Below are 11387 nucleotides of genomic sequence, written 5' to 3'. Positions count from 1 at the left end.
TTCGAACGAAATTGACGTTAAATATACATTCTACATGTATGAATGTATCTTGTTGAAATTCTAACTGTTTGTGTTGCAACGAAATATAATCAGGGTGGTCTTATAGAAGTTGGACAGAGTGTTTATCATTTGTATAATATATATACTAGAGCCAATATGAGCTGATATGAGCGAGCGAAACAGGAGACACATTGAAATGAAAGCATATGAAAGCTTTTCGTATATACGACCCAAACAGAGAAAGCTATATATTCTCGTTTATGCTCTTCTTTTTCCTCTTAGAAAACACTTTCCAAATTCATTTCATACTGAGGTGTAATATCATCAGGCTTTTATATAATAGCACTAGTATCTATATGGATGGCGTGATTGTGTGAAACAACTTTGCATTCCAGCCGGCCTAGGTTCGATCCCCAAATGAAAGAAAAAAAGAGATGTCTACTCCCATACATACAAACCTTTCTTGAGCTTTTGAAACAACTCATTATTTGCGCATTTGACCCTTCAGCACACGAAAAAGTATTATTTCTGCCGAAGATAAAATGTTTTCTGACAAGTCATTTTCAACTGAGGATAGTCATAGAACTATGAAGAAATCCGTCTTCTTATTCATTTGGAAATGACTGTTGACTTCTTCCAGCAGTTTTCAACCTGACTCAACAGTCATTCGGGTGTTTAGTTGCTATCTCACTCTTCGACTCGACTATCTCATTTCCTTCTTCCCCGTCAAACGGACTTCATTGCATATCGAAGTGACTCCCCCCAAAATGAATTCGTTTCTCTCTCATGTATCGCGTGTGCGCGTGTGTATCGATGTTTGAGTTCAACGTGATTTGACATGTACTACCGGCGAGCTAGATTTTTTTGCACCGTACACGAAAATTACTCACACATATAAAACAACGTGCAGTGTTGTGTTCAGAAACTCTGATTTGTGACTTTTGTTGATATAAACCCGTTTTTTGTATAGTCCCTTGACTATCATTGACTATTCATGACATGAAACACTATGACTCAGGAATAACATATTATTGAGTGGTTTTCATAGCTGTTTCGATAATATTGTCTGGCATCAGTGTCGAAAAAAATAACGATGCTTTCACCAATACAAACAAAACCATGGCAGAAAATTGAAAAATGAAAAAATGGCTTTCAATGCACTAGCTCGAGTTTTCCGACCTTTTTCACTATACAATGCGACGGCAGATGGAAATTTAATATCTTGTGGGTAATCGATTAGAGTTTGGTTGATATTACTTATTAGCAAGTGTGTGAAAACGATCATTTTCTTCACACTGTTTCGCAAGGGAGGGAGATGAAACAAGTGAGCGTCATTGTGGCATACTTCCACCTCCATCTTAAAAGCTTAAGAAAGGTTTGTATGGGAGCAGACATCTCTTTCTTTTTTCTTTTATCATTTCATTTGGGACAAGCTGACCCGGCAAACTTCGTCCCACCCAAAATTTATATTTTGTTATCAATAGCTCCAAACAATCACGTTTTCTTACTTACGATCATGGGTCCAATTGCAGAACTGTTCATTGATTCATCTTCTAATCTACCCTTTAAAATTACTTCTACCAAAACTCGTCATTATAATATCAGATATTTTCAGACACAATTCTCGTTCAAGATTTTTCAACCACTTGCAACGAACATGTTTCTCCGTTGCATGGAATAAATGTTTGATACTTGAAATATGATATAATAAAGACAGCCCTATATCGGACAATTCTTTTCTCGAGTTTTGCTCTTATCAACACGTTCGGCGATCTATTTTTATTTATACTGATAGAAGAAGATATAGGAGTGCGTTTTATCACATTAAAATCCATTTCCACTTTCGAACAAAAATCAATTTCATTGGCGCATACATCAAATGGACTAACAACGCTTGTCACCGTGTAATTATAGAACACATGGGGATAGAATATTCCGAATTTTCCCATTTCCCTTCAGAGTTTTCCGAAAATTCCAATTGTTCTGTTTGGTTGAAGTATGTGTAATGTTTTTATGGGACCCCCTCTTCATTCCTGAGGAGGGAAGGACGTCATACCATCATAGAAACATTTCTCATACCCAAAAACCCTGACATCCCAAATTTGGCTCCACTCGCTTGATTATTTCTCGAGTTATGCAGAAGTTTGTGTTTCATTTGTATGGCAACCCTCTTCCCCTTAGAGAGGGGAGAGGAGTGTCGAACCACCATAGAAACATTTCGTGCCCCCTAAAACCTCCACATACCAAATTTGTGTTCGTTTGCTTGGTTAATTCTCGAGTTATACTGAAATTTGTATTACACTTGTATGGTCGGGTTTCGCAAACAAATGCAGTACAAACCATCCGTACTATACATTGATAAAAAGTATAGTATAAACATTATATTAATATGGTTATGATTTTATTATTTTTCTACATATCCTATAGTTACACTTAGGTGCATATTCTGTCAAATTCCTTTTGAAAATCCTTTTCAATTAGGACGAGGATAGTGTCACCCATATCTGGGTGACGGGGCGACGAATGTGTTAAAGGGTTAATAATCCCTGAATCTGATCCCTGTATGGAATACAACTGTCATTTAAATGTTTATCAGTGATAGTAACGACCCTTTTGGATTTCCGACTTAGAATATTGTTCCAGATTTAAATGGGTCAAATACAAATCAATCAAACGAAGCCACGTTCAGCTAGGAATCTCTGTTCCACTAAACGCACCTTTCTGCCGGCCACTAGCTCCCCAGCAACGGATCGTTACCATACACAAACCAATTCCCCTTAGTGATTCGAATCCACCGCTACCACTCAGTCCGCATACCAACCAACCGCGGGGCTAAGTGTTGGATACGATCGAATCCAGTTTTGAGTATCCACTCCGACTCGATGCCAAACCACTCAGTCGATCTCGAACCGTGTCGAAGAGAGGAAGTATTTTTACTCGTGGGTCTGCCTCTGGAATATTGTTCCATTTATTCGTGCATAATTTCGCGGCAATCTTTGCATTCGTGTGTAAGTGCTCTTTTGCTGAGTTGGTGTTGTGTTTACCTCGTTACATTGTTTTTGAAGGCATATTAGTTATACACGTGATTTAGTTTGTTGTACACTGCGCACCGTGAATAGTTGTGGTTGGCAAAGAAGAAGCCAGAGGACCGACATCACAGAACCCCCAAAGTTAAACAAATTGTTTTAGCTGTGTGCTGCCGCCACTATTCAACGACAATCAACAATTGTGTGTGGTGGTGGTAAGGGGATCCTACCATTTTCTTGCTGGTGTTTTTTTTGCTCAACGCGCGCCGAACGGTGTAATACTCAAAATCGAATTTACTATTGTGTAATATTGTTTGCTTTACTCGCGGTCAGTCAGAGGGCCTTGTTGTGCTTTTTTTTATTACTCTCGCTTGCGCATAACAGAAAACACGACGACCGTATTTCGTTTTGTACAACTGACTCATTTGAAGGTTGCGTTTATTGCGGTTATTCGATTCTCCCTCCACGCGAAAAACAAACGATTTGAATATTTCAATTATTCATGAATCGTACCAATCATTACCACTACGCGCTGCATTCGATAAGATCGCGGATTTCAATAATTCCGAACCACACCAAACAACCATTGCAACTAACGGTTGTTGCAAATTATCCGATCCGCGGATTGAAAGTGAAAATTTTGCGTTGTCAACCAGTGAGAAATGCTTGTGTGAATTTAATTTACGATTCGAATTTCCGCAGCTCTGCTGCTTCATGAAACGACTATCTGTTTCCTGATCGTTCGATTATTTCAGTGATTTCAGCGAGAGGATTTGTGAGCAGAAGGCGAACCTGTGTACTCAGCGTTACTGCTTAGTGCTTGGCTCGGCCGGTAAGGATTTCCACCAACGCAAAACACACACACAGTTCGAGGAATCTGTGTGAAGGCCAAAAGGCTGTTTGTACCGAGAGCGACAATTTGTGCCGCCATAGCAACTCAAAACGGAAGCATTCGACCCTCTCCCCCAAATCGAAAAACAAAACACCTCAAAACAGGTTAGTGCGCAGCTGGTTGTTTTCGATTGTGATACTTTTAGTTACAACAGTAGAGTGGTTACAGTGTATTCGGATGTTATGACTGAAAGTTGAGGCTTATTGCTTCCAAACGACACGATATGATGTCAATATTTTTCTTCGAATCAATTCTAGAAAAGAGGCTAGGAATACGTGCAAAATTCAATTTGTGCCTGTAATAATTCACCACTGGCGGGAAAACCACCGTTTCCGCTCATCGTACACGTGATGGGTACGAAGTAATTTCTAGCAATAAGAAGCGATCTCATGAACACAATTTATGGGATAACTATATTCCGTGAAATGTATGTAATTGTAGAATTACATTGCAGTTGATTCAGCAATGCATCATGCAACCGAGAGGCGACTTACAACAATGTATTTCAGGAATGAATTTCAACATCACCGCGCTTTTTCTGAGCTCTTAACCCTCCTGTACTCGCGCATACGGTCTTAATGACCGAGAATCAATAGTTTTGTTTTGTGGAGGCTGAATTAAATGACTATTGAAACTGAATGAAGTTGAAGAAAAAATATTCTCTAGAGTTTTTTTCATTCAATTATATCTTTTCCTTTAAATAAATGCCAATAACCCCTGAAAATACACAATAGACGAATTTCATGCCAACTCGACTGGCCGTTGGCAGCACCATTTCAGATAGCAGCGAAACGTTGTGGGTGTAAAGACATGGATCACTTAAGCAACTTTGCATACTTGAAATATTCGAAAAAAAATTAGACCACTTTTTGGAAAAAGCCATTATTTTTCCTTAATTTTTTACAAAAATTTATAACCTAAAAACTATGATACAAAATTCATGTCAAAGGATGAAATGTAGGAAACTGTTTAAATTTTTACACAAAAATACCAAAAAAATTTTGGAAAAAAATATCGCCGACAAAAAAGTTATTTTAAAAATTAAAATTCATTTTTCTCAAAAACATTTTCTTTTTAAATTTCCAAAAATATATGTATGAATAGCACTTCAAATTTCCAACAAGTCGCCCATACATCGGAAGATGGTCACTTTTACAGGGAAAATTTTTTCGAACAACAATGTTCATGTTTTCTTTGAAAAAAATACAACTATTCCTAATTTTGTTTAAAGTCCGAAAGTTTTTTGTTTAAAGTTTACAAAAATATATGTATGAATAGCACTTCAAATTTTCAACAAGTCGCCCATACATCGGAAGATGGTCACTTTTACAGGGAAAATCTTTTCGAACAATAACTTTTTCATGTTTTCTTTGAAAAAAATACAACTAATCCTAATTTTGTTTAAAGTCATGTTTCTAAATAGAGAAAAGTTAGCAGAGCATGTAAACTGCGATAATTTATACATAAAAAATGTTACGAATTAAACATCAATAGTATTTTTTCAAAGAAAAAAAATTGAAAGTTGTTGTTCGAAAAACTTTTTCTATGTAAATGTGCCCATCGTCCGATGTATGGAAAACTCGTTGGAAATTTTAAGGGCTATTTATATCTATTTTTTCAGAATTTTAAAAGCATATGTTTAATGAATTTTTAAATGAATTTTTATTTTCAATTTATTTTTCACAATGAAATTTTTTTTCAAAAAATTCTTCGATAATTTTTAATGAAAATCTGAGTAATTTCCTACATTTCATTTTCTGACCAACTTTTTGTAGATCTTATAGTTTTTAAATAATGATTTTTCGAAAAAAAAGTTGAAATAACTCAAAACTTAAAAAGAATCTTCAAAAAAAAATCTTTTAGACCTACAAAATTATAGTCAAACAATGGAATGTAGTAAATCATTTTGGTTTTCTTTAAAAATGACCAAAGATTTTTTTAGAGAATATTCATTGAAAAAAAAATATTTTTAAAATTATTTTTTTTTCGAAAACATAAGCTCTTGAAATTCTGGGAAAAAATAATGAATAGCCCTTAAAATTTCCAACAAGTTTCCCATACATCGGACGATGGGCACATTTACATAGAAAAAGTTTTCCGAACAACAACTTTTGCATTTTTTTTCTTTGGAAAAATACAATTAATGTTTAATTTGTAACATTTTTAAGACAAAATGATCGCAGTTTACATGCTCTGCTTTCTTTTCTCTATTTAGAAACATGTCAAACGCGAGAATTTACACACAAAAAGCAAAACATATTTTTTTTCAGCAGTCTTCATACAAAAATGACTTATATCCCAAAAACTATAAAATATAGAAAGTTGATGTCTTCGACATAAGTTTATATTTTAACAAGATCTAAAACTTTGTCGAATACATTATATCGCTATCTTGACTTTAAACAAAATAAGGATAAGTTGTATTTTTTTTTTCAAAGAAAACATGAAAAAGTTGTTGTTCGAAAAACTTTTTCCCTGTAAAAGTGCCCATCTTCCGATGTATGGACGACTTGTTGGAAATTCGAAGGGCTATTCATATATATATTTTTGGGAATTTAGAAAAAAAAAATACGTTTTTGAGAAAAAATAATTTTAATTTTTTAAATAACTATTTTGTTATTTTGTTTTCCAAAAAAAATTATGGCATTTTTTTGTAAAAATTTAAACAATTTCTCACATTTCATCCTTTGACAAGAATTTTTTAGGTATCATAGTTTTTAGGTTATAAATTTTTGTAAAAAATTAAGAAAAAAAATTTGGCTTTTTCCAAAAAGTAGTCTAATTCCGTTTTCGAATATTTCAAGTATGCAAAGTTGCTTAAATGACCCATGTATTTACACCCACAACGTTTCACTGCATTCTGAGATGGTGCTGCCAACTCCTAAGACGAGTTGGCATGAAATTCGTCAATAGCAATATTATAGAGACACACACAGTCTGTGCGCGTATTCGTATGCGAGTAGAGGAGGGTTAATCGTAAATTTATGGGTGATGCGAAACTTGTAAAGACGTTCGGCGCTCTCAGAATTCTTCTTGAATGGGGAAATATTAGCTTCTTTGCATACTCACTTTTTCCAGATTTAGTGTAGGCTGTTCTCTGGAAATCATTGAAATAACTGAAAAATAGTTTTTTACCCATTTTACCCATTAGTGGTTTACCTTAAATGACTGTTCTAAGACAATTTGACGTTTGTTTTTCAAATGCATTCATCTCGGCATAGGACTTTAATTGTTGCTTTTCATTTTATTTTCAGTAGGATAATGATTTTCAACACTTTTGGCTGATTCGTCACTTTACTTCTATTTTTGGAAGAATGTCGATCGTGACCTTTAGTGTGAGAGTTACGGATGTTACCACTATGCCAGATCGCCTCCATCATAGTTTCATGACAAGTTTCTACAATTTTCCAAAAGTCTGTTATTTTTGAGAAAAAAAATAAAGAAACCCCTAAAAATACCAACTTTTATTTTTTGCTTACTTTTTAGATGGTACTGAAAAAAATTTTTTTTGAGATAACTGTAAATCTCGATGAAATTTTTAAGACATTTGGCATTCAAAAGTTTTTTTCAAAACCTTGATTTTCGGTGATTTTACGTTTTTCTAAAAAACTCAAATTTTACCGTCTGCGACACCAGTAAATGAAGTCCGAATGAGCTAAAATTTTGCATAGGGTATATTATTGTGCAAATCAACATTTCGTAGCAAGTTCCGAATGAAAAATCGAGATAGCTATTTTTATTGGCACCTTAAACCATACTTTTCGTTTCGCATGCCGAAAAAAAATAAGTCCCAGAGTGCCGATTTTTGACAAAAAAAAATTCGAGATGACACTAGATCTCGACGTTTCATGCCATTTTAAGACATTAGGCATCAAAATTTTTTTTTCGGAAACCCCGATTTCCTTTAATCCCCCTTTGGGTGATTTCCCGATTTTCAAAAAACTCAAACGCTTTGCCCCCCTCTCCCTTAATTCCGATTGAGCTGAAATTTGGTAAAGGATGTTTTTTCGAGGTGGTGAACATTTTGTATAGGGTAACTTTTTGAAATTTGAGGGTCGATTTTTTCTCATACATTCATTGGCACCTTAGTGTAAATACAGGGTTTTCCAACTTTAAACTCCGAAAGTAAATTGAAATAAAACACACTTAGAATTCGAATTTCGATGAAACTTTTATTTCAAATTGAAGTTTGGTTTATGCCATTATGTGTGAAATACAACATCATTCAAATGTCCACCTAGGGCTTCCTCGCACACCTTGATCCGGAACAGGTAATTTTCGATGACTTTTCGGCACATATGGGGCGGTATCTCGGTCATAACACTTCACGAATGTTGTCTTTCAAATGAGTTTGCGGAGAGTTGGCACAGACACGGTCTTTCGCATAACCCCACAAAAAAAGTCTAGCGGGTTCAAATCGCATGAACTGGACGGCCAATTGGCATCACCGAAACGCGAAATTATGCGTCCCTCAAATTTCGTTCGCAATATGGCCATGTTCGGTCGTGTTGTGTGGCACGTGGCGCCGTCCTGCTGAAACCACATGTCATCCGTATCCATATCTTCAATTTGTGGCAAAAAAAATCCGTTAACATGCGGCCATAGCGCTCACCATTCACAGTTACCGTCTCGCCGTCCTCATTTTCAAAGAAATACGGCCCGATGACACCACCAGACCATAATGCGCACTAAACAGTGACTTTTGGCGGATGCAATGGCCTCTCAACAATCACGTGTGGATTTTCTGAGCCCCATATACGGAAATTTTGGGTGTTCACATAGCCACCGAGCTCGAAATGTGCCTCATCGCTGAAGAAAATTTGATGCGAAAATTCAGCATTTCGCTGCTGTTGTTCGTTCACCCAATCGACGTATGCCCGACGCATTCCATGGTCATCACGCTCTAGTTTTTGTAACAGTTGGACTTTATATGGATGTAGGTGCAAGTCCAAATGCAAAATTCGCCACAATGATGTGTTTGACAAGCTCAATTGCTGAGCACGCCGTGGAATCGAAACATTCGGGTCATCCTCCACACTGACAGCAACAGCAGCAATATTTTCGGCCGAACGCACATTACGATGATGCACAGGTTTCACTATATCCGCTACGGATCTAGTTTGTTCGAATTTACGCACTACATTAGCGATTGTGTGCTCTGTAGGCCGTCCATGACGACCAAAATTCGTCCGTAATGCTCGAAAAACATTTGCCGGTTTTTCATCATTTTGTGCGATGCTAAAATGATCCATATTGTAAAATGGCAGACATTCAACTAACGATATGACGCTTTGGTTGACTGTTATGTCAAACGGTTGTCAGCGCAGGGCTGTATACTTTCGGAAGCCCGAAATGGAAAACCCTGTACTTCTGATAAGATTTGCGTTTAAATGCTCCTCTAATTTACTCCAAACTTTGAAAAATCTTCTAGAAAAAACGGCTGAACGTATCAATATGAAACGTTCCCAGATGTTTAGGAAATACACTAGGTTAAAAATTTGCCTGCAAACATTAGACCTTACTGCGATATTTGCAGAATTACAGTAGATTTGTAGAGCACAATAAAAATCCTGTTTTTGGCACTTTTTTGAAATCGATGCAAAAAATTTAAATAATTTTTTTCGTCAAAGTAACAAATTATCCTTGTGCAGAATTTATTGGAGTTTTCAAAACTGCCTTTCGATTTGTGGTGCGATGGTTGTTTATTGAATGATTCATCATCAAAGAAGAAGGGATAATTTGTCATTCAAACCGAAATATCTCTGTGTGGAAAGGTCCTACAGGAACGTTCTTGAAACCAAATTAAAGCTGGTTGATAATGTTAATTGGATTTGCTATTAAGTTAATTAGCACAAAATTTTGTTAGTCCAGAATATTCTTGAAAAAACAAAGAAAAATCGATTTTTCTTTTCTTCTTGATATTGTTGCCCACTACACCTACACACACCAAGACAAAAATATGTACGTAAAATATTCTAATACCTGAAAGAGAAAATAGCTTCAAAATGATACGCATCCCATCGATATGCGTTGATTTTTCACGGAGTTACAACATGTCAAAAATCACTTAAAATTTTCGACTGCGCACTCTGTTCCTCTAATTTTTTTATCGAGTGTATATAGATAGGCTCTTTTAAGATGTCTTGTTATACCGCCATGTTCATGAAATTTTATGAATTTGCTTATAATTTTCAACAACTTTTCCAAATATATCATTATAGTAAAAATATATAAAACATTTGAAGATTGGGTTAATACAAAACGTAGAATTTTCTCATACTAAAACCGATACGCCCTTTTAAAAGCTTCCACTTGAGTCAAAAAATTCCCGAATGCTGTGGATAACTCATATTTCCTCCAGCCCAAACGAAATACAAACTCTCGTTCGAATCAAAAATACATGTTTTTAAAATCTGCATTTTTAGTTCGATTTCATTTGGATTTGCACAGCTGGTAGATAGCAATTTGAAATCAAGAAATTACAAATAACCAATAATAAAATGATAATTAATATATGAAGCACCTATAGTAACTGTTAATATATGTTTATTTTCATTGGTTCATTGGACAGGGTTCAACATTAGGAGAACTTTATAGGTGATCATATTTCATATCATATCTAGATTGTCGGAAAATGTAAAGTAAAGTATTCGGATTTTTTGGTTATTGTTTAAGGTACATTTAAAGATGTATTTTCCATTTTTTGAATACACGAACAATGATTATTACGCTGTTGACAAGTTGTATGCGTAGAAGCTGTATAAAAATCGGTACCTTGCTGGTGGTATCGGGTCTGAAGCAACGGGGTGTCGCAGAACGAATTCCAATGAATATTTTGAAACATTAGAACAATATCTGAAGCGTTTCATAGGGGTTTTTGGAAATTCGAAAAATTGCCAAAATGGCGGTCATTTTTGTTAAAAATGAGTTATTTTTCATGAAAAATCGCAGTTTAGAAGCTCATAATAAATTGAAAAAATGAGATATCGAGTAACGACTACGTAACGCTCTAGATAATTCATTGTTACATGCTGGTAATAAATTTCAGCCAAATCGGTCGAGTAGATCCTAAGATGACCACAAGTTGAAAAAAAAACATGGTTTTGAGCAAAACGCGTTTAAACATTCGTACAGCAATACTGTATCCCTTGAGGTGACTTCATACTTTTGGCTGTAACTTTCCAACGAAATCAAATATCGAAAAATCCTTCTAGGACAACATTTCCGAGGGCATAAACTTCCCAAAAATGCCAGAAACAAAAATTTTATTTCTTCGTTCCACCAGACCGGGGTCCCCTCTTAAGACAAATTTCTATTCTGGATATTTTTCACTTTTTGTGAATCTCTTGAACTTGTTTATTATGTATGCAAAGACTTATTATTTAACCCCAATTTTCCATTCTACATCTAGCCCCAAGTTATGGCTCCAACTTCCATTCGGAATGCCCAAGTGCACACAGGTCAGCACG

The 11387-nt window shown here is 35.5% G+C and overlaps 1 protein-coding gene across 3 annotated transcripts in view; it reads left to right on the top strand.

The window, feature by feature from the left end:
• The first annotated feature begins 2874 nt into the window (after nucleotides 1-2874).
• LOC129769841 (tetraspanin-11-like) overlaps nucleotides 2875-11387 on the top strand; it is a 53638-nt gene continuing 45125 nt past the window's right edge. The window contains exons 1-2 of one of the 3 annotated variants that reach the window (XM_055772334.1): nucleotides 2875-3008; nucleotides 3782-4022. The gene's annotated coding sequence lies outside the window, so the exon portion shown is untranslated. Of the gene's footprint in view, nucleotides 3009-3033; nucleotides 3242-3781; nucleotides 4023-11387 lie in introns of those variants that run through there. The other 2 variants (XM_055772335.1, XM_055772336.1) reach the window with 2 other exon arrangements.

The sequence above is a fragment of the Toxorhynchites rutilus genome, chromosome 2 (genome assembly GCF_029784135.1).
Source record: "Toxorhynchites rutilus septentrionalis strain SRP chromosome 2, ASM2978413v1, whole genome shotgun sequence".
Classification (NCBI taxonomy): Eukaryota; Metazoa; Arthropoda; class Insecta; order Diptera; family Culicidae; genus Toxorhynchites; species Toxorhynchites rutilus.
This window is presented reverse-complemented; position numbering and strand designations above follow the sequence as displayed.